Below are 8,926 nucleotides of genomic sequence, written 5' to 3' on the forward strand. Positions count from 1 at the left end.
ATCTAAAGTTTGGGCTTAAGTGCTTAAGCCATTAAGCACTTATTCAGATTTTGGCAAACCACTACGTACGCCCAACGTAAATCCGGTACGCCCAGCGTACTGGGTCAACCAACCCGATGGTGGTCAACATCGGGACGAGTACACCCAACTTACCAGAGGAGTATGCCCCTCGTACATCCTCTGCTGGGCCATTGACAACTGGGCTTCGGGTTTTGGGTTGTTTATGGACTAGTTGGATTCGGGCCTTTGCTGGACTTTATGAATTTAATGTTATGGGCCAAGTTTTGATAATGGATCTTGGAATTAGGCATAATTAGGGAGTTGGGCCCAATTTGATAAATTGGGCCAATAATGGGCTTTACATAAGGACTTTCAAGGTTATGGACTTGGCATTAGGCCTTGACGCAATAAATAGAACGGATATGATGGATTGTGTGGACCCTTAGTCGAGATTGTTATGTTTTGTAATGACTTAATATTCATTATTTGGATAATTCTAGATTTTTGGTGAGGTAGCGATTCGGGAGTTCGATTCTTCTTTTCAGATCGACATTGCAAGGTGAGTTATCCTCACTATATCAACAGGGTCTAAGGCACCAAGGCCGACCCTTTATCGGATTGGTATTCGGGTATTTGCTTGATATGTTTATTGATGTGCTAGATCTACATCCTGGTAGTTAGGATGGTATTATGTTAGTGACCTGGTTTAGGTCGGTATCCCGGTATATAGGATGATGTTGTGTTAGTGATAGGTTAGGTCGGTATCCTGGTTATAGGATGGTTGTTGTGTTAGTGATTTGTTAGATCGATATGATTATCTGTTATATACATGCTAGTGTATGATATTTATGTGCACATTATTGTTTGATTTGTATGGGGTTTGGGTTGAGGCGGGTGTTGCTTCGTGTTGTAGGCCAATATTGTTGGATTAGTGTCTAAGGCTGTAACTATATTTGGTAATTACTTGACCTGGTTGTGCATGGTCATTTTGGGTTGCCTTCACCATAGCAACTTGACAAGGTGATTTATATAGAGAGAAGAAATATTATTATTAATATATTATAAGAATAATATATTAAAGGAATAATAATATTGTTTGATTAGTATAAGTCATAAATTAATTAGGAATCAATTTGGTGACTTAAAGAGATTAATTAAATAAAGGGGGCACAAACTGTCAAATGTGTGATAGTTGTGTTTTAGGCTATGAATCCTTATGGAGATGGAAAGGGACGATTTTAAGGATATGGATATCCTAGAAATCGTCCAAGGCCCTATCTAGAAGGATATTTGGATTGCTTTGAGGCTAAGTTATCCAATTAAGGTTTAAGGTAAATCCCTATGAGCTCATAGTATAAATAGACCCTTAGGGAAGGAGCAATCGGCCACTCTATGCTTTGAGGAAACCCTAGAGTCGATTTCTCACCTCTCCCTCTCTCTCATATCATGTTCTTGCTAGTAGGTGTTTGTAAGCCATTAGAGGAGTGACAATTGTGACTCTAAGCTCCAATGAAAAGAGGTTTTCAAGCAAGTAACTCAAGGTATTATTCTAGATCTGATTTCATATGTTGTAAATTGTTTGTTTACACTAGATCTATGATTCAAAGTCTTGGATACAAAGCATGTTCAATTAGAGAAACCTAGATCCAAGCAATAGGGTTTGCATGTGCACATAGGAAAGTTCTTATGGCTTAAACCCATAAGTGGTATCAAAGCCTTGATTGGTTTCAATTGAATATGATGCTTAAATGTTTTGCTTGCTGAAAATCGTTTTTCTTGGCCTCTGTCCGACCCAACTCGGCGAGTCAGTGTCTGGACTCGGCGAGTTGGCCCTACTCGACGAGTCCAGAGCTGACTCAGCGAGTCCAAGCGTCAGACAGCGGATATTTCAGGATTTTGTTGCTATTTTGTCTTGGATATGATACCTAAATTGTTTTGCTATGTTAAAATCCAAATTTTGACTTAATTTTAATTTTTATGATTATCCTTGACATAACAATAGATAATTTCAAATCTTTTGAATATTGGTTATTTATATGATAAATATTGGCTAATTAAAATTATTTGGTAATTATCTAATAACTAAAATTGGATTAGGTCAAATATAGATAATTATGAAATTAGTTATTTGAATTATTTGTTATTTGATACCTCTAGTTTTGAAAAGTTCAAAATTTTCCCGAAGTTTTGAGATTTAAATTTTGTGATTAAAAGTTTAATTTAGAAGAATTTAAATTTCAATCCCTTAGAGTTTTACAAGTTTAAAATTCAACCCTATACTATTATATTATTAAAGCTTAATGAATATATATATATATATATATATATATATATATATATATATATTAGTATAATTAAAATGTTAGTCTTACCGTTAGTAGGCCTCATTCACAAATCCGGTCTATAAGGTGGGTATAAGGTTGTTGTCTATAAAATGACGGTTAATGGGTGTACACTCACACCCACCGCTTGCTTGACTAGTGGAGGGTTGTTAGCCGAACGGGTAGGATAGGACAACTCTCTCTTCTCATTAAAAGTATAATGTTAAAATATAAAGTAACTACATGTTTTTCCAAATTCTCAATCATAGTTACTTTAGGCAAAACTGAATTGATGCAATCCCATGAAATTACACTTTGCACCCTTGCTAAGAAGTTAGTGGAGCGTGTGTGGTTTACCGACACACTAATTGGTTCTAAGCAAAGGTGGCGAAGGGTGATTCATTGTTTATCATAGTTCGATGGAGCGTGTGTGGTTTACCGACACAACGAATAGGTGATTGTAACAATGAAGGCACCATGTAGATTAGCATGGTTATTCACACCGACTTTGTGATCCTCGGTATCCCAGTCACAAACGAGAGGGGCATATCAAGATTTAAACATGCCATTGAAAAGTTCAATGAATCTCCAAGAAAATCTAGGAATTCTCAATACATTTAAAACTTACAGTTATATTTTTCATGGCGAAGAATTAGTGAATCGTCATTCACTTACCTCCAAATGGTTTGCATGTTGGATCACGACATCCCTTTTCTAATATGTAAATAATGTTGTTGGGTCCTAGCCCTATTTCTTCATTTTGGATGTTTAATTAGGGATTCAATACTAGTCAAACTTTGTCCTTTCTATTTGTTGATGTCGAACGCAAACAACGCTGCTGCCAACTCATTCAGGTTAATGAGTCTTTGTCAAAAAGTCACTTTCGATGGATCGAACTTTAGCAAATGGATAAGATACATTCGCACGATCGCACGTTACGAGGACAAGGAGTATGTTCTCGATGAGAAGCTTGAGAAGATCAATCCAGAAACTACTACTCCCGAAGAAATGGCTGTATTTGAGACACATGAACGTGATGCAACGAAAGTCGATTGCATCATGATAGCCACAATGAACTCCAAATTCCAAAAGTCCTATGAGGACATGTATCCTTATAAGATGCATCTAGACTTGATGGAGAGATATCACCAAAGCGCGAGGCAAGAGCGCTATGAGATCATAACGAATATGATCACTGCTAAAATGGGAAGTGGAGAGTCTCTAACCGTGCACTTACAAAAGGTGCAAAGGTATGTTGATCGTCTTCGCAAGTTGAATGTCAACTTTGGGGAAGATTTGGCTATCGAAATTGTTCTTCACTCCTTGCCCTCATGCTACAACCAATTTAGATTGACCTACCACATGAATAAGGAAGAGGTCACCCTAAGAAAACTCCAAGGGCTCCTAAGGACTGCTGAGAGCAATCTCAAGGACAAGTATGTTGCACCAACTCCCAATCCACCCGCTGCTCCTGTTTTGGCTATTGGGCAGGGAAGGGGAAAGAAGAGGAAGGCTCCGTCAAAGAACCACCTCAAGGGAAAGTACGAAGATGGTTCCTCTTCAAGTGGGACCAAGGTTGATCCTGCTAAGCCCAACTCTAACCCAAAGGAGGCAGAGTGCCATCATTGCCTCAAAATAGGGCATTGGAAGAGAAGCTGCCCGGAATATCTGCAAGCCATCAAGGATGGGAAGATCAAGCCATCTTTTGCAGGTATATACACAATTAAATCTAATGACTCATCTCATGCTATTTCTTGGGTTCTTGATACAAGGTGTGGTTACCACATTTGTTCTGATTTGCAGGGACTAGGAAGAAATAGGGATGTGGAACTTGGAGGAATAAATCTAATCATGGGGAACAGAAGATCGTTGCCTGTCACCAAGATTGGAGTGTATTATTTAGTGCTTAGTAATGGATTGAATTTAGATTTAAATAATTGTTGCTACCCACCAGATATGGCAAGAAACATCATTTATTTTCATGGTTTATTTAGACAAGGATTTATATATTAGTTTAATAATGAGAATGGTTTGATTTATGCTTATCTAAATGGTGTTTTATATTTTGAAGCAATGCCTTGTAATGGACTTTATGAAACTGTTATGGTTGTAGATAACCTAGGAAATGATGTGTTGTGTATAGATTCTTCCAATAGTATGGATAAAGCGTCTTTGTGGCATTGTCGTCTTGGACATGTCAACAAGAAGCGCATAGCCCAACTCCAAAAGGATGGAGTGTTGGAGTCATTCGACCTTGGAAGATGACACATGCAAATCTTGTTTACTTGGAAAGATGACCAAGTCACCCTTCACTGGCACTTATGAGAGGGGTGAGGATTTATTGGATCTCATACATACCGATGTATGTGGGCCCTTTAGATCCACCACAAAGGATGGAAACCGCTTCTACGTGACTTTCACCGATGATTATAGTAGATATGGGTATATTTACTTAATCAAGCACAAGTCAGAAATGTTTGAAAAGTTCAAAGAATTCAAGCATGAAGTGGAGAATCAATTGGGTAGGAAAATCAAGATGCTTCGATCCGATCGAGGATGAGAGTACCTATGTGACAACCGTCAAATTTCGGTCAAGTCAAAGTCAACTAAAGTCAGCAAGTCAAACCGTTTGACTCAATTTGCCCATGAGTACTAAAATTCACACTATGAAACTTCTACATAACTTCTATTCTAGTGAGAAATCATAAAACAAAAAGTGCGAACATCTAGATCTCCTTAACCTAAAACTGTAGTACGTGGCGAGCCAAACCGATAAAACAATGATGCATACTCATCGGGAGTGTGTAAGATCCTTAAACAAGGCTTAACAGGGTTTACGAACCATGCATTGCGATGCCGAACACTCACAACTATCCCACATGGAACCTCTCTCAATCGTTTCCACACTATCTCTCTCTATGTCAAACCTCTCCCAAATCTCTCCAAGTATGCGAAATCTCTCTCAAATATCTCTCTGTATTATAAATCTCTCCAAGAATGTCAAATCTCTCCCAAATCCCTCTAAGTATGTGAAATCTCTCTCAAATATCTCTTTGTATGAGAAATCTCTCCAAGAATGTCAAATCTCTTCCAAATCTCTCCAAACATGTGAAATCTCTCTCAAATATCTCTCTGTATGAGAAATCTCTCCAAGAATGTCAAATCTCGCCCAAATCTCTCCAAGTATGTGAAAACTCTCGCAAATATCTCTTTGTATGAGAAATCTCTCCAAGAATATCAAATCTCTCCCAAATCTCTCCAAGTGTGAGAAATCTCTCCCAAATCTCTCTCAAATAGTTCCCGTAACTTTTTAGAATCATTCGGTTCATTCCGGCCCTTAACCGGGTCAAAAACGGCTTAAAACGGGGTAAAAACGAGAAAAATGGACATTAGGAACCGAAACCTCTCGAGAAGAGAGAAGCTTCTTAGGACCCGAAGGTCCTCTTAGGGACTGAGAGCAAAGAGGAACCGAACCGAACCCTCCTGAGCCGAACCGAACCCTCCTGAGCGGTACTGTTCACCACTAACCGAAACCGAACCCTGCTCAAGAGGAACCGAACCGAACCTCGCCCTGGAAGAACCGAACCGAAGGTACTGTTCACTACAGTTCGTTCGATTCTGACATTCTCGCCTCTTATTCCAAATCGAGCCTCTGTTGGCTAAGGGCGCGAGGACCGAGCCTCGGTTCTCGGTCGCCTCATCTGTTCGCTTCTCTCGCTCTGTCTCGGTCGCTTCTCTCGCTCTGTCTCTGTCGCTTCTCGCTCTGTCTCTACCCGCCCCTTTGTTCTCTCTTCTCCCCTCTCGGTTCCTTCCCTCCTTCTTCTTCCCTCTCGGTTTCTGCCTCCCTCTCTCTTGGTTCAGCATCAGAAGGCCGAGCCTCGGCCAGAATTCGCATATTTGTCACTTTTAGCCCATTTTTGATATTTTTAACATTTTAAGCCCGTTTTTCGTGATTTTAAAGCGGGATTTTCTCCAGAAATTATATTTTAACATAATAAACTCTAAATATTCATAATTTAAACATATTTTGATGAAAATCATTATTTAAATAATAAAAATCAAATTGGTGAATTATTAAAGGTGGAGTGTTGACTTTGCCTTATCCAATGTCACAAGCAACCACCCCACACCCACTCTTTGACTAACCACACCTCCCCACCTTACCTAGGTCACATCAATGTCCTTTCCACTCAATTATCACTCTTTCCCACGTTTTTGAGAGCTGAATATTCATCCTCTCTCCTCACTTCTCTCATTTGCTCTCATTTCACAAGAAGATCAAACTCTTTCCTCTCTCACTTTCTCTCTCTAGAAATTCGAGATTCAAGGGCTGATCTTGAGTTTTTCCTCCACATTTGGTAAGCATAATCCATTCTCTTTATGATTATCTCACTTATTTCCACTCAAATCATGGATATCTTACACAAACTCCATTATATTTATGTTAGAGCTTCGAATCTTCAAGTGATTCTTCAAGTGTTCTTGGGTTGAACACTTCTCTTCTTCAACACTTATCTACTGAAATCACTCAAGGTGAGTTCATACCCCTACATTTTCATGTTTTCTCAAGTTTTCAGGGGGGGAATACAAGTTAAAACACTAAGAACATAACTAAATTTTTCTAACAGCCTTCATCAGAAAAGTTCAACTCCATTCACGGACTGTTTTGGGAATCTTAAACATTTTTTTTTTCAAAACTGTACAAGGTGCAAATATTTCAAGTTTTTAGATTTAAAATGACTACTTGCACATCTCCATACGATTTTTCTACAATTTATGGTGATTTTTACAAAACTGCCTATCATTTCAAACAGCAATCCGGACCAGTCTGTGATTATGGACTTTTTCACCCAAGTTGGAGGTCATTAAAAATTGTGATAAAAATTATGAGTAAACTAGACACTTTTTGTGAACTCTCAGAATTTACGGATCTAGTTTTCGACTTCGTATTATTTTTCTATGATTTTTCCAAAAACAGGGCAGAATGGCTAAAGTTAGCCAACAGCATGTAAATATCATAACACTTTGTATTATGTTGAGCAAAGTGTATAATCATAAGTTCTAATATTTGAATGTGTTTCCTTGTTAGTTTATCATTATGAACTGAAACTAAGTCATTCATATTAAATATTATTCATTCATTTTAGAACACGTATTATTTAACTATAAAAAGTATAGTTTGATAAATTCACAACACTAATACATTTCCATAAAAGAATTCATACATATTACATACATTTTAGATAAACTATAATAGGTATAGTTTATGATACATCACTCAACGCACTCGTACAAGAAGAGTACATTCATACAAGAAATATTTATATACACACACATTTCACGTAAATTTGTTAATCTATGGTTTGATAAATTCACAACACTAATACATTTCCATAAAAGAGTTCATACATATTACATACATTTTAGATAAACTATAATAGGTATAGTTTATGATACATCACTCAACGCACTCGTACAAGAAGAGTACATTCATACAAGAAATATTTATATTCACACACATTTCACGTAAACTTGTTAACCTATATTGTGAGACTCTCTCTCTCTCTCTCTCTCCCCGTACGTCCGAGTGCGGGATATAATTCCTGGTAGTTATAATCAGAATCTCCTTGAGGGAGAACGTGATACTTGTATATAGATCTATATTGGGATTGACACCCCACACCTTGCTGCTAGCTACAGTTGGACCTGCAGGTCTACGGGTGACAAATGTCATTTTATTTTTCGCGACACTAAGAACGTCGTGGCAGGTTCACATAGTCATAGTATGATTATAGCGACTCACATAGGGATATAACAATCCATAAGTTTACGGGATTTTATTTTTAAAACCTAAATGAGTTTTATGTCGATTTAAAATCACCTTTTTTTTATCTCTATGAGTACAGATATTACTGTACACTTTTGGTTTTGGTAGTTACGACTACACATCATTTGAAACCACATTTATACTTTTAAGTATGGTCAATACTTGTTATTACTCGGTCCTCTAATTTAGGACTACATATATATAATGTATTAACAAACATGAGAACATATAGAAATTTCATTTAGTTCAAACGTGTCCATGTTCATTTAAATACATAACATTTTCTATTAATAAGAAAGATTACTTATACATTTTGGTCTTCAGTCATAAGACTACCTTACGCAGATTTTAAAGAAAATATCGGATTTTCTGGATACATATTCTAACGCTTTTACAAGGAAACGATTTACTTTTCTAACGAAATCTCTTATGAACTCACCAACCTTTGTGTTGACACGTTTCAAAACTACTTTTATTCTCAGGAATTTAGTGAAAACAAGAAATCAACAACGTTTTGAGGATGGACGATAAATCGTCAAACAGTTCATTTTGTATTATAATGTAATTGATGTGAATCATGTAAACATGTGCTTTGATGTAACGTTTTCAATTATATTTGTGTTGGTTGTATTTACTTTGAGCACTATTATACTCATTGTTGTGATACTCTACATGAAGTCCTCCACCCCCGGACGTTTCCGCCATCCTTGGTTTGGGGGTGTGACAGATTGGTATCAGAGCATTGTTTATAGTGAACTCAGTATATCAAACCACATAA

This window comes from Lactuca saligna, chromosome 7 (assembly GCF_052625555.1).
Source record: "Lactuca saligna cultivar CGN05327 chromosome 7, ASM5262555v1, whole genome shotgun sequence".
NCBI classification, from domain to species: Eukaryota; Viridiplantae; Streptophyta; class Magnoliopsida; order Asterales; family Asteraceae; genus Lactuca; species Lactuca saligna.